The 26,013-nt window shown below is 41.8% G+C and overlaps 1 long non-coding RNA gene and 1 pseudogene across 2 annotated transcripts; both read right to left on the bottom strand.

Annotated features, from left to right (window-relative positions):
- LOC122544192 (uncharacterized) lies at positions 1-25,643 on the bottom strand. 2 transcript variants are annotated; one of them, XR_006310291.2, is made up of 3 exons: positions 25,514-25,643; positions 2,109-2,192; positions 1-547 (listed from the first exon to the last, which is right to left on the bottom strand). It is a non-coding gene; the product is annotated as an uncharacterized LOC122544192 (long non-coding RNA). The 2 variants fall into 2 exon arrangements; XR_015753712.1 differs by having other exon boundaries at positions 2,109-2,271; positions 25,514-25,637.
- Positions 9,669-14,270, bottom strand: LOC148139320 (putative G protein-coupled receptor 139; annotated as a pseudogene).
- Positions 25,644-26,013: the final 370 nt, after the last annotated feature.

Below are 26,013 nucleotides of genomic sequence, written 5' to 3'. Positions count from 1 at the left end.
TGCCGCAGTGGGTTTCATTTTATTTCATTTATTCTTGTCGCATGCACTGAGAAAAAGCGAAAAAGATTGTTTTGCGTGTGTTCTGGACAGATCATACCTTACGTAAATACATCAGGGTAATAGAAGAGAACATTGAATGTAGTGTTACAATGACAGAGAAGGTGCAGAGAATAATAAAGTCTAATACACAGGAGATCCATTCATGAGTCTGATAACAGCGAGGAAGAAGCTGTTCTTGAATCTGTTTCTGCATGTTTTCAAGCTATTATATCTTTTGCCTGATGGAAGTGACTGAAACAATGTATAACTGGGGTGGGAAGGGTCTTTGAAGATGTTGGCTGCTTTCCAATGGCCGTGGGAATTGTGGATGAAGTCAATGAAAGGAAGGTTGGTTTGTATGATGAATTGGATTGTGCTTTCAACTCTCTGTAATTTCTTGTGGTCGTGAGCAGAGAGTTGATCCATCTGGACCGGATGCCTTCTAAGTTGCATCGAAAAGTTTGCTACTTTGTCCTCTGTCTTGATTCATCTGATCATAGTCAGATTTCTTTCAACAGAGAGATTTCTTTAGGTTTTACTATTTGTCATTAATTCTGACATTATCAGGAATTATGAAGGTCTTATTCCCAAAACGTCAATTCTCCTGCTCCTCAGACTCTGCCAGACCTGCTGTGCTTTTCCAGCACCACCTTTTTCGACTGATCTCCAACATCTGCAGTCCTCACTTTCTCTGAACTTCAGATATCTGGTCAGCCTGGATGAGTTGGGTCGAAGGCGCTATTTGCGTGTTGTACGTATCTATGACTCTAAGATTCTATCACACCCTGTTGTGGGACCCACAAATTTCTCTCCCCTAAAGATTTCTCTGAACTTGTCCCATTGTAAATGTTTTCCAATTCACCTATTCTTCCTGACTAAATGTTCAACTTCACACATGCCTGCTTTACATTGCGACTGTCAAATTTTATTTTCCAACTCCTTTACACTGTCGATATTATTGCGTGGATTCCTTGGGCCATCCTTATCCCTCGCCTTCCCAACAGTTTGGTACATGACCGTAAAATGACGACAGAACACTCATTTCCATCATTCAAATCACGAAAATATATTGTCAATAATAGTTGCTTAAATGTCACATCATCCTATAGTTTTCCTTCTATACCAACTAGCTGCTTCTTATTAGTTAGCAAGTCCTCTATTCATGGTCATGTTCTGCATCCAATGATTCCTATCCAACAAAGATGTCTTATGTGTGACACCTCCTTGAAATTCCAACACATTACAACAACTTGTTCGACTTCCCCTATCCTGTTTGTTGCTTTCTCAAAGAAATGTCATCCATCTTTAGCCATCATTTCCCTTTCATGACTCAATGCTCACTCTGGTTGATTGCACAACGTTTCAAAATACTCATATTTCATCTTTTTACAATAGATTTCATCGTTTTGCTACTTAGACATGTTACGCTAACTGACTGACAATTATCCATTTTCCCTTTCTCCCATTTTGAATTGGGTGTCACATCAGCATTTGCTTTTTCATAGCGTCATAGAACTGCACAGCACAGAAACAGACACTTCAGTCCAACTTGTCCATGATGACCAGATATCTTAAATTAATCCAATCCTATTTTCCAGCAATTAGCCCATATCCCCGTAAAGCCTTCCTATACATATATACCTATCCAGATGACTTTAAACTGTTGTAATTATATCAGATCCACCACTCCCTCTAGCAGCTCATTCCATACATGCACCAACCTCTGTGTAAAAAGGTTAACCCTTAGGTCTCTTTTAAATCTTTCACAACTCACCTTAAATCTATGGCCTCTATATTGAATACCCCCTATCCTGGCGAAAGGACCTTGCCTATTCAACATATCCATGCCCCTCATGAGTTTATTAACCTCTGTCCAGTCACCCGTCTGGTTCCAATGTTCCAGTGAAAGAATTCCCATGTTTCCATGCTAAATGACTCTGACTCAAACTCTATTCACCCTCTTCTTATAACTCAAGCCATCCAGTGTTGATAACTTTCTTGTAAATTCTATCTACCCTCAATGTGAAAAGTCTCTTCCTGAGATCTCCTCTGTAACCTTTGCCCCTTACCTTAAATCTACGCCCCTGCTCCTTGATCCCATCATCAAGGGGAGTTGTACCTCTGGTCGGAATTTTGCTCATGTTGCTCCAATCCTTGAGAAGGGAGACAGAGGGAAACCAGGGAATTAGAGATGAATCAGCCTGACATCTGTGATGGGGAAGTTGTTAGAACCTGTAATGAAGGAGAAAGTAATAACTCACCTCAAAAATATCAGCTAATCAGAGAGAGCCAGCATGGATTCATGTTAGCTCATGCCTGGAACCCGTCATTTTTAAAGAGGTGACAAAGGTAGTGGTCGGAAGTAAGTCGATGGGTGTTATTTATATGGATACTTTTCCCCTAAAACATCCATCTGCATTGGAAAAATGCTTAAGCATTACTTCCAAGTTCTTGAGATGCTCTTTATTGATTTTCCCAGTGATTGGCACATTACCCACACAAATGGTGACCTGAGGGAGCCCTTGTAAAATGTTCACACATTGGCCACTAGAAAATTGCACAGGCTGATGATGCCCCAAAGGAGCAGTCTCATATATAATGATAAACCCATAAGTTTGTACTTATGGGAAAGCATGCATCTGGGATTCTTCATCTAATCACTTGAACTCATGGCTCATCCACGTTCATGAAGGAACACCCACTTTCCAGTTTTGTGTATGAGCCCTGTATGCGAGGGATTGGGTATTTATCTAGCTGTGGAAGGCGATTTACCATTTGCTCGAAATCCCCACTGCAGCGAACCAACCCTTCAGGCTTCACAATCAATACGACCAGTGTGGCCCATTCTCCAAACTGCACTGGTTTGATGATTCCTTCGATTTCCTGCCTCCTGATTTCTGCCTCTCCTTTTGCCCATAAGGCAAATTTGGCCTTGCACAATTGTGGAATTGCTTCCAGGTCAACATGTAAGGTGACCTACGCCCGTTTGATAGTCCCTAGACATTTCTGAAAAGTTTCTGGGTATTTAATCAGGACTTCATTCAGGCAGGCATTTCATTGTCAAAAATGTTGAGCCAATGAAGTTGAAACTTTCTCAAACAATTGTACCCCGTCAGGCTTTGGCCCGAGCCTTTGACCACAACCAGTGGGAACTGAACCAGCTGCTTCTCATAACAGACCAGAACTGTCCCCGGCATAGACTCTCAGTCTGGTCAATATCTTACGCTAACTTAAGGGTTTGAGTCCGGAGCGAATTTTGTTCAAAACTGATTCTGCAATCACTGAAAAATGCACATTGGTCTCAACCCCTATCAAAACTTCCAGATTTTATTTGGTTTTGATGTGGTTGTTGCTAAGCAATTTAATGGTTGCATACCAGGTATAGGTGGACTTTCCAGGGTGTGCACTGTCCTGGATACTGGCGTGTGAGCTCTCTTAATTAATTCAGGCAGAGGGGAATTATTTTCCTGTCTGAAGTCCGATAACTAGCAGCAATTACAATGGCCTGGTGGCCTGGATTGTTGAGAAAATTTGATCAGGTCTTGGCAGTTTTTCAGGATTTTGCAGTGGACTGACCTGGTGACCCTCTGTTCAGAATATCTCCTGAGTGAGGTTATGCAAATACCTTCACTTAAGTGGTGTCCCCCAAGCTCAGTCAACCTGGTGAGTGCGTCCACTTTTGTCAGAATACCCTGGAACCCGAATGGTCCACTTGCTGCATTTCCAGTTGTAGTGCCTGTTTGAGGTCCCATTAGGCTTCAGCTAAGAAGACAGAACAGAGAACGGTACAGCACAGTACTGGCACGTGGGCACACAATGTTGTGCCAGCCTTTCATCCTGTTCTCAGACCAGACTAAGCTACGTCCCCTTCATTGTACAATGTCCCATATAACTATCCAAGAGCTGCTTAAATGCGCTGAATGTATCTGATGTTACTATTACTGCTGGCAGTTCATTCCACACACCCACCACTCTCTGTGTCAAGAACTGACCTCTGACATCTGCCCTAAACCTTTTTTCAAATACCTTAAAATCATACCCCCTAATGATGGATGTTTCTGCCATGGGAAAAAAAGTCTCTGCCTATCCACTCGATCGATGCCTGCCAACATCCTGTACCCCTCTACCAATTCACCTCTGATTCTTCTTCGCTCCAATGGGAAAAGCCTGGCAGCATCCGGATAAATCTCCTCTGCGTCCTCTCGAAAGCTTCCAGATATTTCCAATGATGAAGGGACCAGGCCTTGACACAATATTCCAGGTGTGGTCCAACCAGGGCTCTTTAGACCTGCAGCATAACCTCGCTGCTCTTAAACTCCATCGCCCTGCTAATGAAAGCCAATACGCCATACACCTTCAGAGCAAATCTATCAGTCTGAGTGACAAATTTGTGGGATCTTTGGACAAAGATCCCAGAACTGAGCCTTGTGAAATATCACTGTGAAACATCCAGTAAAGGATCTGGACAATATCCAGGCTTTGGCTGGAAAATAGCTAACAACGTTCATACCACACAAATGACAGGCAATGGCCATCCCTAATAAAAGACAATCTAACCACCGCCCATTGACATTCACTGATGTTACAATCACTGAATCACCCACTATCAACATCCTGGGGGTTATTATTGACCAGAAACTCAATTGAATTCACAATATAAATGCAATGGCTGCAAGAGCAAATCACAACCTTGGAATACTGTGGCGAGTAACTCACCTCTTTTCTCCTCAAAACCTGCCCATTATGTACAAGGCACAAGTCAGGAGTGTGATGGAATGCACCCCACCTGCCTGGTTGGGTGCACCTCCAACAGCACTCGAAAGGCAAAGCAGCCTCCGCTTGTTTGGCACCACGACCACAAGCATCCAATCCCTCCAGCAAGAGCAGCAGTGTGTACTGCCTTCAAGATGCACTGAAGAAATTCACCAAAGATCCTGAGACAGCACCATCCAAATGCATGAACACTTCCATCTACAAGGACAAGGCAGAAGAGCGTATGAATACCCTGAACTTCAAGCTCCCCATCAAGCCACTCACCATCCTGACTTGGAAATATACAGCCATTCCTTCATTGTCGTTGGGTCAAAATCCTGGAATTCCCTCCCTAATGGCGTTGTGGGTCTAACTACAGCAGGTGAACTGCAGCAGTTCAAGAAGACAGCCCACCACCTTCTCAAGGCACAACTTGGGATAGTCAATGAATGTTGGCCTAGTCAGCAAAGGCTACATCCCCACACATATATTTTCAAAAATACCAACTTGGACAGAGTTCTGAAGAGATTTACCTGGATGTTGCCATTGATAAAGTGTTTGTGTTGTACAGAAAGGATGGATAGCCTGGGAGTTTGTTTACAGGATTATAGGAGACTGAAGAGCTTTTAAAATCATGGGGGTCATGGATAATGTGAATGACAAGGGTGTTTTCCCTCGGGTGTGGGAGTTCAAACTAAGGGTCATATTTTAAAGTAACAGGAGAAAAACTTAAAACAGACTTAGGGTCAGCCAGCCATTGCTCTTCTGGCTTCCCTCCTCGTTAATAAAATTGGGCTTGTCCCGTGAGGTGGCAGCCATATTGGTGTTATATCACAGAACACCGCTGACATCCATTGTATTAATTCTGAATCACCAACACCAATTGACAAGTGGCGGCAACTTTGTTTTTTTTGATCAAAATTGAAGGAAGAGAATTTGGAAGCTGAGAAAAACATACAAAAGCTGTGCTTCGCATCATGCTGAGAAACTATATGTTGGCAAAGGGATTTTCTCAGAATGCAATTTGGACATTATCAGAAATAGGGACTTTCTAAACCCAGGGTAATTGCGGGAACTGTGTCCGCCATTGCTACGTCAGCACCAACGGATTCAACCAATGCCAAATAAGTGAATGTAAACCAACTGACTGAGCTAAACAGACCATGCAGGAACCGAAGTAGGTCATTTGGCCCATTGAGCTCAACCCCCACCAGACAATAAAATCATGGGGGAGTGCTCATTTGGCTTGTTGTCTGTTATCTCATGAACTTGTAAGAAACATGGAATCATAGAGTTGTACATCACAGAAACAAACCCTTTAGTCTAACTCGTCTATGCCGAGCAGAAATGCGAAATTAATCTAGTTCTGTTTGCCAGCATTTGACCCAAATCCATTTAAACCCTTCCTATACTTGCACCCACCCAGACGCCTTTTCAATGTTCTTTTAAGAGGTTCTCTAGGTTAATTAGAGCTGCAATTTCTAATTGTCTATGACTTTGACTGAATCATCACCGACTCACACACAGACAGTCACCTTCTAATTCCCCTCTGGTGGGGTCTGGAAATGTTACACACACACATTTTCTCTTTCTGTCCATCTCTCTCACACACACATACACATTCTCTCTCCTTATCTCTCTCACCTACACATGCACATTATCTCTCTCTACCTCTCCCTCACACACACATACACATATTCTCTCTATCTCTCTCTCTCTCTTGCTCTCTCTCTCTCCCTCTCCCCCTCTCTCTCTCTCTCTCTCTCTCTCACACACACACACACACACCTTCAGAGAGGACAGTATCCTGTTATTGTACATACCATCGTACCCAGCTAGCTCAATACCGGCTCCTCGAGTGAGCAGAGCCTCTGCCACTCCTGTTTATGTCAGTTAGTCAGGGCTTCCTGTTTGGACCAGAGTAACAGCCCCAATCAGGGAAGTCTTATTCTTTGAGCTCAACCTGGCTCACCTTGTTCCAATGACTTCGTTCGACCTGTCTTTGCCTTCATCAAATAACTGCAGCCTTGTTGAAAATAAAATCATTAAATAAAGCTGATTATTTGAGCTCTTTGTCCTCAATCTGACATAGAGAAAGTGTCCAATTGACCGTAAAACAGTTACATTTTGCCGTGACATCAGACAGGTGAGAGTGTACCTACCTTCGCCTTCCTACCTGCATTCCCATTATCATTGTAAGATGACTTTCTCTAAGAGAAAAAGGAGCTAAATGGAGTAGGAACACTAAATGATCTCTAAATACACGCAAAACAATTCTTAAAGAACACTATATGTCAGTCATGATAGGAAAATGTTTATAAAGAATGAGGATTTATGAAAATGCACAAATACTTCACAGTAGAATTCACCCTGAAACCATGACACTGAACTCTATGCATAAACAATATGATCGATGATCGAAAGTGAACCTTGAGCATAGTTCTAAAAGTGAGATTAAAAAGAGAGTTGTGAGACAGACACCTTTAACGATTGAGGCTTTAACAATGTTCCAAATTCAGTTCTTGGTGAAAAAGGCGAAGTGTATCTTTGTAACTTTCTAACCAGAGAGTGATGGAAACAAAGTCATACAATACTCACGAAGTGCATGCAATTTGATGTCGGGTGAAGGTATCATTGGTAGGTTACAATGTAGATTTAAAGTCATAATCTTATCAGCCTTGCACTTATTCAATGTTGGTGCAGCCTTTAGATTTCAGATGATCTACTGCTACTGACTCACAAGGTCAGATGTGTTTTTATATCTTTCTTAGTGCTGGATGGCTTGAAAACATCAGTCGATATATAGAGGAATGGAATAGTCAAAGAGCGAACTTTCTGTAGAAATACACATGGTGGAACTGTAATGGAAGACAGAGGCTATGTTGGGAATGGGGAGCAACAATGTGAGCTTCAAAGTTGACCCATAGTTGAACTAATATCCATTGGAATACAAAGGTCATGCTGAATGGAAACAATTTGAAATCGGATTTGGAGCAGCTTAAATTCACTTGTAATCTTTCTTAGTTGGGTTTTATTGTGATTAAATGTCAGATACTGTTCAGAATAAATAGGAATTGTCACCTTTCAGGTAGCAAGACTATCCATGTGAATTTCAGCGACCAGCAACTAGAGGCAGGATGGAAGGTGATCAATAGTCCAGAGTTGAAGCCAATTTCCTGTTGATATGTGCAAACAGATAAGATCAGCAACAGACAGTTGTAACCAAGAAAGATTTGAGTCATTAACTTCGGAAGAAAGAATGGGAAAGTGACTTAAAGCTTAATTGGGTTCTTTTCTTGACTATTATTTTATGGTACCTGACATCTGAGACTAAAGTCACCATTTGAAATCAAGCCTCTTTTTTTTTCAAATACAGACGATGACATCTAAAAACCTAAATAAGATTACTGTTTATGTTAATTCATTTGTTGGACGTGGATGTTGCCACTGAAGCCAACATTTATTGCCCATTGGTAATTGCCAATATGTCAGCTAAGAGTCACCACATTGCACTAAGTCTGGAGTCACATGGAGGTCAGAACACATCCGGATAGCAGCTTCCTTCTTCAAAGGATATGATTGAACCAAATGAGAATTTACAAACATCTCAGTCATTATGTGCTACTCATTAGTGTCATTTTTTAATAGCATTGTTTTGATTAAACAGGAGACGTTTTTCTCCAGAGGGAAATTCGAAAGGTAACATGTGTAAAGCAAATAACTCAGCAAATAGCACCAAAAAGAGCAATACAAAATAAGAAAATAATCTATTAACAGAATATTCAGAGTGTGGAAGTTTCGAAAATAAACCATGAGTGTAATAATATAAATGGTGGAGGTGCTGGTGTTGGACTGGGGTGGGCACAGTCGGAAGTCACATGGCACTTCACCTGACGAAACAGCAGTGCTCCAAATGTATGTGATTCCAAATAAACCTATTGAATTATAACCTGATTTTGTTTGACTTGTGGCAGTAATGTAAAAACATAGGAATATGATATTAGGAGCACAATTTATGTTGTGAAGACGTGATATACTTTTGCATTCAGTCTTTGACCTGATGAAATGTGAGCTTTAGTCTGTGTGCATGAAGGGTAATCAGTAGTATGTTAGTCTTCCTGGAGCCATCAATTCAAAACATCCTGGGTCAGAGAGCAAGTAATTGGGGTGATACTGGAGAGATATCGTGCAATCATTTGCTTTGCGAGCCTTTTATGATCAGCAACGGCAACTTTGTACCTGCTTTTGGTTTTGAAGAATAAAGACTTTTTTGTGTAATGAAAACCTGAGTAGTGAGGCATTTGGAGCATTTCACAGAGACTGGAAGATTCTGAACAAATTCTCTCCCAGAAAGGAATTAATTCCGAACAATTTGAAACTGTTATTCTACTGCAAATGTATTAATATGAAAATTCCAAGCGAGGCATTTTTGGTGTGAAATCAGGTAGGGTCCTTTGATGCTCAGAATATTCAGTTGTGTGAATAAACAACAGAAAGTCTAACAAACTCCCAAGAACAGGAAGTAAAAGAAGCTGCTGAGTCACAACTGTAGATGTTGTACAAAATGAAACTCTCTCAGTACAGTACATTTAATTCAGATGGGATGGCATTTTTGCTTGTGATTTGAAGACTTACAAACTGTTTTATATATAAAGACCACCGATGCTTTCTCATTATCTTTCTTTGACTTTAATCCAGTCCTTTTTCATTATTAAATCCAAAACAAAACAACATCCAATCGAAGGATAGCCTGCACTGCTGTTTATGTTTTCATGCAAGCTAAGAATTTTGATACAAATCATTTGAAGGATATTTTCTACTCAATGCTGCACTCTGGGAAAACAAAGTCATATGCGGTACTGTCTCAGAGATTTTCATCAATTCATTCTCGAAGTAAACACTCTTTTAATTGCAGTCAATGTGTATTTTACAGCGCTAATGAACTGTTCCCTGAACTTCGACTGAGTTATTCCATAAATAAACGTAGTTGTGCAGCAACTCAAACTCAGCAGCATATATCCAATTCTTTCAAATACATGCAAACTTTCATCGTAAGATTTGGGATCAATTGCTGCAATTCGATAATATAAGAAATTTATTACATAGGGTGACCACAGCAATATGAAACTACTAGATATAGCGAATAGTAAAATCATTGACTTCTTTCTACTGTCCATCTCAGGATCACTGCGTTTCTCTTCCGTGTTCTGACTCCTCAATCCTTTATGGATCCGATTCGCCACTAACACGTATCTAACTGTCAAAGCATTGAAGAGCAAAACTAAACTGAACGGGAGTAATGGTGTTAACACCTTATCAACCCAGTCATATACCATCCTTATATAATAGCTGTCCTTAATTTGACAGGACCAGTGTACATTATCAACCACAATCATTGGTTCCCGTGTAAAACAAAGGAGCTTTTTTTAGAAAGAAAACAGTGCAGGTTGTTGAAAGAATAACAGTTTCAGTTTCAGTTTTCGACAACAAATGGTCATAAACTGGTCAGCGGAGAAAGTCACAGTGAACCAGACAGAACAGTCTGAACTCACATAAAGCAGGAATGATCTCTGGCAAAAGTACTGACTTTGTTGATACAATATGACGTCAGTAACAATGACCATCAGATCTGCTGTTGCCATAGCCACCAAATAATGCGTGGTGCATTTGGAGAGCTCGCATTTTCCAAGTGACAGAATCACAATTGTCAGTGCATTAACTGTGAGAGGGAGAAGTGAAATTAGTTTTGAATAGCCTTCTGTTTGAGTTGAGATGGCATCAGGGCAGTCAGGAAAATATTAAAATGTAAAAATATTTTTAATCCCAATTCCATTCCGTGTTAAGCTGTGCCCAATGAACAAAGGAAATGAGTGTGTGGTGTTGAACATGAAGTACTGCAAAATGGCTTTGGAGGTGGAAAATGGTCAGTTCAATACGTTATTGTTGTGTACAGAATCAGACTGAACATATTCTATTGGTTTCATTGACATCATTCTGTTAATAGAAGGAAAAAAAATGAGGAGTATAGAAACCGGTCCATTTCCCTTTCGTGTTCCCAATAATTAGCCAAGCTGATCTCCTAGCCAAGGACCACTGGATTTAAATGTTGTTAGGCTCCATTTTAACATGGTCACAATGCAAGCTGACATAAAATGACATCCATATTTAAAATATAGTACCCAGAAACATGGATTTGACACCATTACATTATGTCATGCTGCATTACAGGACAGACATATTTTAAACAATATTCCACAAGGATATGGGAACACCAGCACCCACAATAAGTGATCATATCCACACCGAATCAACAAGTCGACCACAACTTGGGACTGAGGATATGATGGACAGGGGATCACCATTGAGAACCTGAAATGTGCTGTAAGAAAACTGAAACCATTGATGAATATCAAGATAACCAAACAGAGCTGGCAGTTTAACAAAGGATAAGAAAAATAAATGAAGAAATCTTTCATGCAAGGAAGAATATACAAATTTGAACTTGTTCTTGCAAATGGTTTCACCTCTTCCTGTACACTGCCGGCTGTCCACGCAACACTCCAACAATTACTTTCAATCACTTATAGAACAGCGCAGGAATAGACTCTTCAGTCCACTCATCCATGCTGACCAGATTTCCAAAATTAATCAAGTCCAATTTGCCAGCATTTCACCAATACCCCTCTAAATCCTTCATATTCATTTTGTCATCCAGATGCCTTTTAAGTGTTGCCATTGTACCAGCCTCAAGCACTTGCTCTGGCAGCTCATTCCATGCAAATATCAACTTCTGTATGGAAAAGCTGCTGCTTAGAACCATTTAAATCCATCCTCTCTCAGCTTAAGTCTATGTCCTTTCGTTTTGGACTCACTTACCGCGGGGAGAAGATCTTGAGTATTCACTCTATCTATGGCCCTCAACCTTTGATGCTCCAGCGAACACTGTCCCAGCCTGTCCCGCCTCTCCCTATAGCTCAGACTTTACATCTCCAGCGACATCCTTGTAAATCTTTTCCAATCACTTTCAAGATTAACAGCAACTTTCCTAAAGCAGGCAGACCAGAAAAGAAGGTTATTTTCCAGAAGCGGCCAAACTAATGTCCTGTATAGCCACATCGCATAGAGTCATAGAGATGTACAGCATGGAAATCGACCCTTCTATCCAACCCGCCCATGCTAACCAGATATCCGAACTCAATCGAGTCCAACCTGCCAGCACCTGACCCATATTCCTCCAAACCCTTCCTATTCATATGCCCATTCAAATGCCTTAAATGTTGCAATTGTACCAGTTTATACCACTTCCTCTGGCAGCTCATTCCATACACGTACCATTCTCTGCGTGAAAATGTTGTACCTTAGGTCTCTTTTATATCTTTCCCCATCACCCTAAACCTAAGCTTTCTAGTTCTGGACTCCCCGAACCCAGGGAAAAGACTTTGCCTATTTACCCTATCGATGCCCCTCATAACTTCAGAAACCTCTGTAAAGTCACCCCTCAGCCTCCGACGCTCCAGGGAAAACAGTCCCAGCCTGTTCAGCCTCTCCCTGTAGCTCAAATCCTCCAACCCTGGCAACATCGTTGTAAACCTTTCCTGAACCTTTTCAATTTTCACTACGTCTTTCCAATAGGAAGGAGATCAGAACTGCACTCATTATTCCCAAAGTGGCCTATTCAATGTCCTGTACATTAAATATCTTCTTTACAACCCTGCCGACATGCAAGTTAATCTTCAAGGGCCCTGATCTCCAAGGTCTCCATGGTTTGCAACAGTCTCAGGGACCCTATCATTCAGAGTAGAAGTCGCTTCTCCAAAATTTCGCACCTCAGATTTGTCTACATTCTGGGAAATTATATTTGTAATCACTAATTATGTTGGATACTGGAAAAACGTACTCAGTACTGGTGATGAGTTATTGAATCGTTATTACTGCTTTCCATTCGTGCAACTATCTGGGATTAGGAAATATCAGCGCTTCTTCCTCTAAGCTAATCTTTGAATGAAAAACCAAAATTGTTCAACAAAGAAATGGAGGGAATTAGATTTTATATGCAAGTTAATGTTTCTTTGCATGTCATCAACTCAATGTAACCATCCACAATTAATATCCTTTGTTGTCAATTGTCATCTAGTACAGAAGTACAGGAGTACAGTGGAAAGTTTTTACAATGGCTGCCTTTTAATGGTGCCACCACTGGTCCAAGTACAAATCTTACAGAGTTAAAAAATATATGGCTCTGTTAGACAAAAGAGGATCATGAGGAAAGCAGTAACATTACTGACAGTGTCTGAGAATGAGTTAGGAATGAAGGAGTTATTTACAGTCCAGCCTGGTAAAGAATTACAACAGCAGCAGCTCAGCACATAGGGCCAGGGCCCAAATCCAACAAGTGTCCCCCATCCCTCCTGCCTCCAGCTCGCTTTCTCACCGGCACTCAGCAGCAACAAGGTCTGTCACTCTTCGCCTCGTGCTGCTCTGGAACTTGGGATACCCCACATGCCACTCTGGGACTCAGGATCCCCCACATGCAGTTCCGTGACACCAGATTTCCCTGCTGCCGTCACTCTGGAATTCAGTCCATGTCTTGGTCCTTGCTCGCTCTGCTGCTGCTGTGGGACACAGCCCGTGTGCTCAGCTCACGCCCTGTCTCTGTTCATGACTCATCTCCAGGTACGGTCAGTTAATAGTATGGGGGAGAGAGGAAGAAAAAAACTGCCGCAAAGAGGAGAAGAGAAATGAAAGGAAAAGGAAAAGGAACTGGTGAGAGAGGAGCTCTGACTGGACTGTCTTACCTTGCCACTGTCTCAACATCTGATTTGTCTGAAGGCTGTGTTTCTGTGCTATTTCACCCTATGATTCTCTGATCTCTGCAATCTGCTTTTCACAGGGATTTCCTATTATTCAGTCCCAGTCAAAACTCACAACAATCCTGACAATGCATGTCCATTGATTGCAGTGCTGACTGACGTACTGTGAACCCAACTGGCAAATACTTCGAGCGAAATATAAACACAGTGACATGGTATTCCACTGCATGGATTGATGCAATTTTCTAAGTTCTGCTAAAGGGGTATAATCACTGAACTATTAATCCAGTGACCCCGGCAATGTACTGGGGATCCAGGTTAGAATTCCCATGGTCGATGGTGGAATTTGAAGTCAATGAAAACAAAAATCTGGAATTAAGAGTTTAATTATAAAAATAAGTAATTCTGGATTGTTGCAAAAATCCATCTTGTTCACTAATGTCCTCTCGGGAAGGAAACTGCTATCCTTACCTGGACTGGTTGACATGTCACTTCAGACTGGCAGTAATGCGGATGACTCTTCAACTGCCCTCTGGGCCATAATTTCTGGACGAGGTAGCGATGCCCACATCCCATGAAAAAAATATTTTTTTAAAACTTATTTGGGACACCAATAACAGCAATAGTGATGTGATATACTTTATCAACAATGGTAAATAAGTGCAGCATTTTGTGTATGAAGGTTCTGTTCCTGGGTGATGAAGCCAAAACGTTCGAGTTGAACGCAGTATTACAGTGTTCAGAACCAATTTTATATTCTTTTGGATTCCCAAGGGAATGTTAAAGTTGCAGCATTGTTATTTCTGATCTGATAGGCAAACTATATTAGCGCAGAGATATTAAGTCCCTGTTGCATTCAAATTATTTCTTTCCAACTTCATAGGAAAACACCAAAGGGAAGACATACAGCCTTAGTGACTCAGTAATAGGACAATCTCTGTGAGCAATGGATTGCAGAAACCATAGAGTCATAAGCTTAACAGCACGGAAACAGACTCTTCGATTAAACTTGTCCATGCTGACCAGACATCCCATTCTGTCCTTGTCCCATTTGCCAGCAGTTAACCAATATTCCTCTGAAGTCTTCCTATTCATATACTCATCCAGATGCGGTTTTCAATGTTATAATTACTCCGGCCTCCGTCACATCATGATTAGATTAGATTAGATTACTTACAGTGTGGAAACAGGCCCTTCGGCCCAACAAGTCCACACCGACCCGCCGAAGCGTAACCAACCCAGACCCATTCTCCTACATTTATCCCTTCACCTAACACTACGGGCAATTTAGCATGGCCAATTCACCTAACCTGCACATTTTTGGATTGTGGGAGGAAACCGGAGCACCCGGAGGAAACCCACGCAGACACGGGGAGAATGTGCAAACTCCACACAGAGAGTCGCCTGAGGCGGGAATTGAACCCGGGTCTCTGGCGCTGTGAAGCAGCAGTGCTAACCACTGTGCTACCGTGCCGCCCACTATGTGGTAGCTCGTTCCATAGATGGACTACTCTCTGCATGAATAAGTTAACTTTCAGGTCTATGAAAGAATACAACTTAAAAAACTCCCACAGAGACTGAAACCAGTGTCTTTGACAGATCCAGCAGCCTGAGCAACCAAGGCAATGCTGCAGCTCAAGCTAATAAGGTGTGGCTACTTCTATGGAGGCATCTTAATGAACATAGGGACATAGAATATGCAAACACAATTAGTGTATTTGGTACTTCGAACCTACTTTACCATTTAATAGTATCATGGCTGATCATAGAAATCAGAACCCTGCCGCCAGCTTTCTCCTGATCCTTGAATCCTTTTTGTCTGAAGAAAAGTATCTGTTGCCTTCTTGAAAATAGTCAATGTTTTGGCTTCAACCACTTTCTTTAGCAGAAAGTGCGATCACCACTCAGGGGAATACATTTCTTGTTCACATTTGTTCTCCTGCAACCTATGGTTCTGCAACCATCAGTCAGTGAGAATAGTCTTCCTACATCTATAATGGACTCAAAGTCAATTAACCCAAAGACCTTTGTTTTAATGTTTCCATTCAATGTGTGCTGTTCGTCCATCAGTCATGCAAAAATAGTGACACTGGGATGATTTGAAATCCTCCGCTTGTTCTGTGTTAAAATCATCCAATTTTCTGCTCCCAAGTTCTCTGGGTAGATTCTTCCTACTTCTGGAATCTAATTGAAGATAACAGCTGATTTCATAATTCACCCTTTGCTTCCTTTCAAAGCTGTAATTCCAAATGGGCCAGAACAGGCGTTAATTCCACTCAAAGCTTCGACTACATATCCATTAATTCTTTTCAAACAAATTTCACACCACATTCAATTTGTTGTCTCCCCACTTCTATTGATATTTATCAGCATCTCCTTCATTATCAAACACCTGTACAATGATTCCTCACAATTTATACCGTTCCTGATATTCTGAGCATAGATCTTGCACTTTGACCCTAAGTGGACTTATAATGGTTCGTATTACATCCCCACTATTTTCAGACCATGAAAGACTTCCCATCGACTAGCTTTCAAATTAATTGCCAAGACATTTGAATGTCTTTGCACGTCCATTGTTCTTCTTCACTTGTCCTATCACATTTTTAATCTGTCTGTTTCCATGTAAGACATTTCAAATAAAACAGATATTTTAACCTTGTCTTTGTTGCATTATATTATCGTCACCATCACCATCCAATTAGCTATGGCTCTCGATATCCTGAAATTCATTGCATTGCAATGGAACTGACAAGTATCAAAAAGTTCCACCCCTACAGATCACTCATTAATCTGCTCCAGTGGATTTGATTTCATTTGATTTAATATTTTGACATATACCAAGATACAGTGAAAAGTATTGTTTTGCGTGCTATCCAAACAAATCATACCTTACAAAAGTAAATCAGAATAACAGAATAGATTGCAGAATGTAGCGTAACAGCGACAGAGAAGGTGCAGAATAAAATCAACTCTGAAGAATAAAGGTTCAATCGCAAGTCTGATAACAACATTTAAAAGATATCTGGATGGATATATGAATAAGACGAGTTTAGAGAGATGTGGGTCAAGTGCTAGCAAATGGGACAGGATTCATTCAGGATATCTGGACAGCATGGATGAGTTGGACCAAAACCTCTGTTTCCATTCTGTACATCTCTATGACTCTATAACAGCATTAAAGAATATATTCATGTATCTGTTGATGTGCGTTTTCAAATTTTTTTGCATCTTCTGGCCAATGGAAGAGGGTGGAAGAGGTTATAACTGCGGTGGGAAGGCGCTTTAATGATGTCCTGAAGAAGGGCTTATGCCCGAAACGTCAATTCTCCTACTCCTTGGATGCTGCCTGACCTGCTGCGCTTTTCCAGCAACACATTTTCAGCTCTGATCTCCAGCATCTGCAGACCTCACTTTCTCCTCTTTAATGATGTTGGTTGCTTTCCTGAGGCAGCAGGGAATGTAGACGGAGGCAATGGAAGAAAGGCTGTTTGTGTGATGGACTGGGCTGTGTAAGCAGCTCTCTGTAATTTCTTGTGGTCTTGGACACATCAGTTGACAAACCAAACTGGAATGCATCCAGGGGTAGGGGTAAGGCATCATCTCATTAGCTTTCTGTCCAACACCCCCCTCTCCCCACTCCCTTGTAACTCAAACTCTCTTATCGGACCAGCAGACTGGTAAACCGCTTTTGCAACCCATCCAAAGCCTTCACATCCTTCTTGTCATGTGGCAACCAGAACTGAACAGAACACTCTAAATGTGTCCTGACCAAAATCTTTTAAAGCTGTAACACGACATCCTGAATCTTGAACTCAGTTCCCTCACCAATAAAGGCAAGCATGCTCTACGCCTTTTTAACTTTTAGAATTAGCAAGTAAGTTAGATTTGGGTTTAACCAAGGACAAAAGTAAAGGACTCTGGCCTCACCACAACCAGGAGTCCCTGGCTTCCTTGTCAGGCCAGGCCAATGCCTTGCCAAGAGTCCCATTCCAGACCCTCCATTCCACAATGTCACCCCCTCCACTGCCGCTGACTGGAAAAGTAAGAAGGAAAAGAAAAATGAAGTTAACAAAAAAGATAAGGAAAGAAGGGAGAGATCAGCCATCTTGAGAGAATGAGCCCAATAGCCTGAACCTTCCCAGAGTCCTACTGTTATGAAGACATGGGTGTACTGTAACTTTAAGTATGAGTCAATTAGCTCATTTGACTGGCCGGCCTTTTATGATGACATTTCTTTCACTGCACATCAACAGAAATCAATTAAAATTCTTGTATCAATCTCTACTCCAGATCCAAATCCAGTCCAGAGGCAGATAGACATGACTGGTGGCAACCTCATCTGTAATTTGTTTCTTCAGTATGTTCTGAGATATGTCTGACCAGCTGGTTTTGATAAGCAACTGTGAGAGCTCGGTGAGACTGCGGTGAGGCCTAATATTCGACCAATCCTGGCATTAACCACAGTGAAAGACATTTCATCGTGTGGACATTCTGTGTTCCTGACATTGCTCCCATTTTGCTGCCAAGCTTCATAACGTCCCTTAAGCAGCGGTAAACCAACGAGCGAGGAACAGGTAGACAATGAGACTGTAAGAAATAGGAGCAGCCAGAGGCCAGTAGGCCCCTCAGTCCTGCACCACCATTCAAATGGATCATTGGCTGATCATGTAAACTCTCCTGCCCTTTCCCCACAACCCTTAAAGATCCAAGTGACCAAGAATCTATATAATGTATAGGGAAGGAAACTGCCATCGTTACCTGGTCTGGCCTACATGTGACTCCAGGCCCACTGCAATGTGGTTGACTCTTAACTGCCCTCTGGGTAATTAGGGATGGGCGATAAATGCTGGTCTAGCCAGTGACACCCACGTCACCATAAATTAATAAAAATACCCCAGCCTTAAACATACAGAAATACTTTGCCCCCACAGCTCTCTGCAGCAATAAGTTCCAAAGATTCACAACCATCTGAGAGAAGAGATTCCTCCTCATCTCAGTCTTAAACTGCCCATTTACGCTGAAACTAGGCTGGTCCTACACTCTCTAGTAGTGGGAAACAGTCCTTTCCCTGTAAAACACCCTTAAGAATCCTTTATATGTTGCAATGAGATCACCTCTCATTATTCCAAATTCCAAGGAGGAGAGCCCTAATCTCTTTAATCTTTGTCACAAAGACAATCCTGCCATACCAGGGTGCATCCTAGTGAACTCAGTGAGGTAGCTTAGTGTACAACAGGAACGTGGCTAAGTGTAATGCCTGAATTCTAGTCTTGAACCAGCATTGTTTAGATAGAAAAAGGTATACAGTGCTATAGAGAATTGTGTAAAAGTGTCGGCTGAATTTTGGATTGTGTTGCTTAATCTTTGACAATAGTTCAGTTAATGTTAATCCATTTGTTTTTCAGCTGGGTGAACCTCTCTGTCATTATACAAACCTGCAACATCCAGACACTGGCCCCAAAACCTGCAATATTTTTCTTTCTTTAAACTTGGCGGCAGTTTATTTTTGGTCTTCTTGAAATGGTGCAAAGCACCATGGGTAATTTTTCCTCCTTTAAAGCTGTTAGATAAATGCAGCTTGTTGTTGGATGGGGAAGAGTTGAGGCAATGGAATCAGGGAAGGATGAAGGTGATAATGAAGGAGGGGAGGGTGGATGGTAAGAGGAATATCTTGTCTGCTTTAGACAGTTAGGACACTTCTCCAGATTGGCACCAATTGAAACCCAACCTAAAATAATGTCAAGGAAACCAAAGCAAACAATAAGAGCTACTGACAGTTTCTGAGCACCCAAATAATTCCAGCATCTTTTTCTTTTGTTTTGTAGTGGAAAAGTGACATTTCCTGCCGCTTCAAAGATATTCGACTCAGTATACGTCCTATATAAAATTAGTAATTTACCTGCCTGCAAACAAACAATTAGTATTGACATATCTTCCAGCTGTGAAGAAGATCCGACGTTTTGAACAGAATCCATTTTTATTTTAAGTTAATGCTTTCATTGGCATGAATCAATTGCCTCTTGTGAGATCCCCTACTGGTCCTGAGCAGGTGTGTAATTTGTACATGTAAGAGGTCAAGATCTAAAGTTGGAAGCAAATTTATTTCAAACACCATTAATGTCACTGTAATTATTTTCAACACAGCAATGGTATGCTGTATCATAAAATCACATGGTGGAAGATGTCGCAATGTAGAAGGATCTGAATGCCATCATATAATACAACACGGAAACAGGCCTTCAGCCCAACTCCTCCATGCTGACCATGTTTCTCAACCCGAACTAGTCCCATTTGGTTGGTCCATATCACTCTGCTCCTTTCCTATTCATGGACCCGTCCAAACGTGTTTTACATGTTATAATTTAATTCACATCTGCCACTTCCTCTGGCTGCTCATTCCCTATCTGCGCTATCCTCTGCGTAAAAAATTTGCCTCTCAGGTCCCTCTTCAATCTTTCCCCTCTCACTTTAAACTCACGCCGTCTAGTTTTGGACTCCCCTATCCTGGGAGAAAGGCCTTAGCTATTCATCTAATCTCTGCCCCTCATGATTTTATAAACCTCTGTCAGGTCACTGCTCAACCTCCGACACTCCAGGGAAAACAGTCCCGGGTATCCACCCTCTCCTTATAACTCAAACTCTCCAGTCTCGGTAATGTCCTTGTAATACCTTTTTGCACCCTTTTGAGTTGAATAACATCTTCGTATAATAGGATGACTAGAATTGTAGGCAGCACTCCAGATGTGGCCTCACCAATGTCTTGTACAGCATAACGGTACAGATATAACATGTCCTTGTGCTTAAATCTCAAAAAGGGTTGACATGCACGTCCAGCAAAAAATAAGACAAATGGAATGTTGGGTTTTATTATAAAAGGAGTGAAATCTAAAGGTAGGATCCTCTTTATGACATTGTATGGAGTCTTAGAGAGACTGAATTCTGGAGACAAAGTACAGTTGGATCACCTTAAGGAAGGATTTATTTACACTGGAGGCAGTTCCAAAGATTCACTTGCTGACTCCTGAGGTGAAAGGGTTGTCTTATGTGGGAAAAGATCTGCCATCCTGCCTATCTACAGCATGGCCACACAGAACACAGAAATCAAGCCTGTCCAAACCATACACGAAGCATCCAGAATGCCCCAGCATTGACCAACCAGGCTGACAAGAGAAACCAGACATGACCATAGTCACTTGCAGGAGGGTTGGAGTTAACAGCGATTACAAGCAATGGATGTCTGATCCATTGGAACTGTTATTAAAAGTAAACTCATAAAGTGGTAAAACTGCCAGCTGTTATATTGTGACAAGATGTGTTGTTCAGAAGACAAAGACCTCAAGCCAAGTCAAGCCAATAAGGCAATCTTCTAGGGTTGAAATTCATGAGTAGCTAAGATTCTCTGGAACATTCTCGTAGCACGTTGTAAGTTGTCAAAACAAAAGCCGCAAAGGGAAGGACTTCAAAGGGCAGAAGTACAGGGCAATCAAATCACCTCCTGTCAACAGAAAAGGGTTGTATTCTAGAGTGTTGGCATGTTTTTTTTGTCTACGTATGGACAAAGGAGGAGTTAAAAATCAACTGCAACCCCTAGTTTGTGTGTGCATGATATTAGACAGCCTGGAGCATTGTGCTGTGAAGGTCATAGTTTGAATGAAGCTCTTAAACAACCCTGCACTGCAGACAAGAAGAAAAGTAAAGCTTGCTCTGAGTGTTGTAGGCTCGTCACCATCAAAGGAAGCAGGAAGAAAACTCACAGCCAACTTGTAAAGCCAATCATCTCAATATAGACTGCTCAACTACAAAAACCAACACTACCCATATCACTAATGTTGTGGTGACTACATTCCAAAATGTATCTTTCATGAATAATGATATGTTTTTTTAACTTTTATCATGCTTTGAAACCACGTCACATTTCAAATATGCGTGCATGCATGTCTCGTTGTCATTACTTACTGCATTTAGTAATTACTAATGCATTTATTTCTTTAAGTCAAGCAGAACTTAGTTAGCTGCTTGGAAAATATACGTTTGGTTGGTCTGGGAGAAACGTATCCACAAGGATTCTTTCTAATTAAACTTGTTGCGATCATATAAGGGAGAAGGTGAATAATAATTTTGCATATTCACAGAAATTGGGAAATCTCATTCTAGGATTGGTTGCACTAATCCCTGAGAAGGTGATCTCCCTGAATCGCTGCTGTCCATTAACTGAAGGGCTGCTCCGTGACCGTGATCCATGGACTCTTTAAAACTCGGAGAAGGAACATGAGGTGTTTCCTGATCCAATGGTGACAGCAGAAAGCAACACACAAAGAGAGGGTAAAATAAAGAATAGCAGGGTCCAGTTGCCTTATCTTCTTCCGGTGAATCAGTATCCTTGTTCAAAGGGAACCCCTGACCTCCGACAGCAGATTTCTAATCAGTTTTTTCCCAATTTTGCAGCTTCCATCCAGCTCTAGCAATGGCTGAATATTTCTCTTCTAATGAATTTTAGTGTCCCAATTTCTCTTGATCTCTGAGTGTGTAACAATTATAAGACACCAGTTTAGCCTCAGCTAGAATTTTTTGGGTGCCATACTTTCAAAAGAATGCAAAGATATTTTTGAAAGTGAGACTCCAGTAGTAAGGAACTTAGAATCATAGAGTTCCACAGCACAGAAACCGACTCTTGGACCTAATGCCGACCATAGAACATAAAACATTACAGCGCAGTACAGGCCCTTCGACCCTCGTTGTTGCGCTGACCTGTCATACCAATCTGAAGCCCACCGAACCTATGCTATTCCATGTATGTTCATATTCTTGCCCAATGACAACGTAAATGTACTTAAATTAGGTGCATCTACTACCGCTGCAGGCAAAGTATGCCATATCTTTACTACTCTCTGAGTAAAGAAACAACCTCTGACATCTGTCCTATATTTATCACCCCTCAACTTAAAGCTATGGCCCCTCGTGCTCGCCGCCACCACACTTGGAAAAAAGCTCTCCCTGTCCACCCTATCTAAACTTCTGATTATCTTATGTGTATCTATTAAGTCATCTCTCAACCTTCTTCTCTCTAACGAAGACAGCCTAAAGTCCCTCAGCCTTTCCTCATAAGCCCTTCCCTCCATACCAGGCAACACCCTAGTAAATCTCCTCTGCACCCTTTCCAAAGCTTGCAATCCTTCTTATAATGCGGTGATCAGAACTGTACACAATGCTCCAAGTGCGGCCACACCAGAGTTTTGTACAGCTGTAGCAGAACCTCATGGTTGTGGAACTCGAGCCCTCGATTAATAAAAGCTAAAACACTATATGCCTTCTTAACAACCCTGTCAACTTTCAAGGATCTGTGTACATGGGCACCGAGATCTCTCTGCTCATCTACACTACCAAGAATCTTACCATTAGTTCAGTACTTTGCATTCCGGTTACTCCGACCAAAGTGAATCACCTCACACTTGTCCGCATTAAACTCCATTTGCCACCTCTCAGCCCAGTTCTGCAGCTTATCTATGTCTCTCTGTAACCTACAAAATCCTTCGTCACTATCCACAACTCCACCGACATTAGTGTCGTCTGCAAATTTACTAACCCCCCCACCCTTCTACGTCCTCATCCATGTCGTTTATAAAAGTTACAAGCAGCAGTGGACCCAACACCGACTCATGCAGTACACCACTAGTAGCTGGACTCCAGGATGAACATTTCCCATCAACCACCACCCTCTGTCTTTTTTCAGCAAGCCTATTATTGATCCAAACTGCTATATCTCCCACAATCCCATTTCTCCATATTTTGTGCAATAGCCTACTGTGGGGAACCTTATCGAACGCCTTGCTGAAATCCATATACACCACATCAACCGGTTTACTCTCATCTACCTGTTTGGTCACCTTCTCAAAGAACTCAGTAAGGTTTGTGAGGCATGACCTACCCTTCACAAAACCGTGCTGACTACCCCTGATCTAATTATGTTTTTCTGGATGATTATAAATCCTATCTCTGATAACCTTTTCTAACATTTTATCAACAACTGAAGTAAGGCTCACTGGTCTATAATAACCAGGATTATCTCTACTCCCCTTCTTGAACAGGGGAACCATATTTGCTATCCTCCAGTCTTCTGCCACTATTCCTCTAGACAATGACGATTTAAAGATCAATGCCAAAGGCTCGGCAATCTCCTCCCTGTCTTCCCAGAGGAGCCTAGAATAAATCCCATCCGGTCCAGGGGACTTATCTATTTTCACACTCTGCAGGATTTCTAATACCTCTTCCTTGTGAACCTCATTCACACCTAGTCTAGTAGCCTGTATCTCAGTATTCTCCTCGACAACATTGTCATTTTCATCTGATTGAATACTGTCGAAAAATATTCATTCAGTGCTTCCCCCATCTCCTCTGACTCCACACACATCTTCCCATTACTATCCTTGATTGGTCCTAATCTTACGCTCGTCATTCTTTTATTCCTTAAATACCTATAGAAAGCCTTAGGTTTATCCTGATCCTATCCACCAACAACTTCTCATTTCTCCTCCTGGCTCTTCTGAGCTCTCTCTTTAGGTCTTTCCTGGCTACCTTGTAACACTCAAGCGCCCTAACTGAGCCTTCGCATCTCATCCTGACATAAGCCTTCTTCTTCCTCTTGACCAGAGCTTCCACTCCCTTCGTAAACCACGGCTCCCACGCTCTACAGATTCCTCCCTGCCTGACAGGTTCATACTTATCTAGGAGGCACAGGAGCTTTTCCTTGAATAAGTTCCACATTTCTATTGTGCCCATCCCCTGCACTTTCCTTCCCCATCCTATGCTTCCTAAATCTTGCCTAATCACATCGTAATTGCCTTTCCCCCCAGCTGTAACTCTTGTCCAGTGGTATACACCTATTCCTTTATATCACTAAAGTAAACATAACAGAATTGTGATCACTATCACCAATGTGCTCACCTACTTCCAAGTCTAACACCTAGCCGGGTTCATTACCCAGTACCAAATCTAATGTGACTTCGCCCCTCGTTGGCCTGTCTACATAATGTGTCAGGAAGCCCTCCAGCACTTACTGGACAAAAACTGACCCATCTATAGTACTCGTTCTATAGTGTTCCCAGTCATTATTTGGAAAGTTGAAGTCCCCCATGACAACTACCCTGTCTCTCTCACTCCTTTCGAGAGTCATCTTTGCTATCCTTTCCTCTACACCTCTGGAACTATTCGGACGCCTATAGAAAATTCCCAACAGAGTGACCTCTCCTTTTCTGTTTCTAACCTCAGACCATACTACCTCAGTTGACGAGTCCCCAAGCATCCTTTCTGCAACTGTAAGACTACCCTTGAACAACAATTCCACACCTCCCCCTCTTTTACCATCTTCTCTGTTCTTACTGAAACATCTAAATTCTAGAACCTGCAACAACCATTCCTGCCCCTGCTCTATCCATGTCTCCGAAATGGCTACAACACCGAAGTCCCAGGTACCAACCATGCTGTAAGTTCACCCACCTTATTCCAGATGCTCCTGGCGTTGAAGTAGACACACTTCAAATCAACTTCTTGTTTGCTGGTGCCATCGTGCAACCCTGAAACTTGATTTTGGACCTCCCTACTCTCAACCTTTTCTATACTCGAACAACAGTTTTGGTTCCCACCCCACTGCTGGATTAGTTTAGACCCACCCCAATAGCATTTGCAAATATCCCCCCTCCCCCAACATATTGGTACCCCTCTGGTTCAGATGAAGACCATCCTGCTTGTAGAGGTCCCACCTACCCAGAAAGAGCCTCATTTATCCAATAATCCAAAATCAGATGTCCTAAATTAGTCTATTCCCATTTGTCAGCATTTAACCCATATTCCTCTAAACCCTTCCCATTTGTATACTCATCGAGATGCATCTTAAATATTGTCATTGTACTAACCTCCACCACATCCTGTGACAGCTCATTCCATTAATGCAGCACCCTCTGCATGAAAATGTTCCACTGAGGTCCTTTTTAAATCTTTCCAGTCTCACTTTGAATCTATGTCGTCTAGTTCTGCACTCTGCTAACCAGGGGAAAAGACCATGAATCTTCACCCTATCCATGCCCCTCATGACTTTATAAACCTTTATAAGGTCACCTTTCAGCCTCTGATGCTCCAGGGACATTAGCCCTAGCCTATTCAGCCTCTCCCTACAGCTCAAATCCTCCAACACCGGCGACATGCTTGTAAATATTTTCTGAACCCTTTCAAATGTCACAACATATTTCCAAGAGCAGGGAGATCAGAACGGAATGCAATATTCCAAAAGTGACCTCACCAATGTCCTGTATAGCTATTACATGACATTCCAACTCCTATACTCATTGCACTGGCCATAAAGTCAAGCATACCAAATGCTTTCTTCACTTCCCGGTCTATCTTTGACTCCAGATTC

The sequence above is a fragment of the Chiloscyllium plagiosum genome, unplaced genomic scaffold (genome assembly GCF_037043375.1).
Source record: "Chiloscyllium plagiosum isolate Xiang-an unplaced genomic scaffold, Cpla_swu_hap1 HiC_scaffold_38, whole genome shotgun sequence".
Taxonomy (NCBI): Eukaryota; Metazoa; Chordata; class Chondrichthyes; order Orectolobiformes; family Hemiscylliidae; genus Chiloscyllium; species Chiloscyllium plagiosum.
The sequence above is the reverse complement of the archived record's forward strand: the minus strand, read 5'-3'. Positions and strand labels throughout refer to the sequence as shown.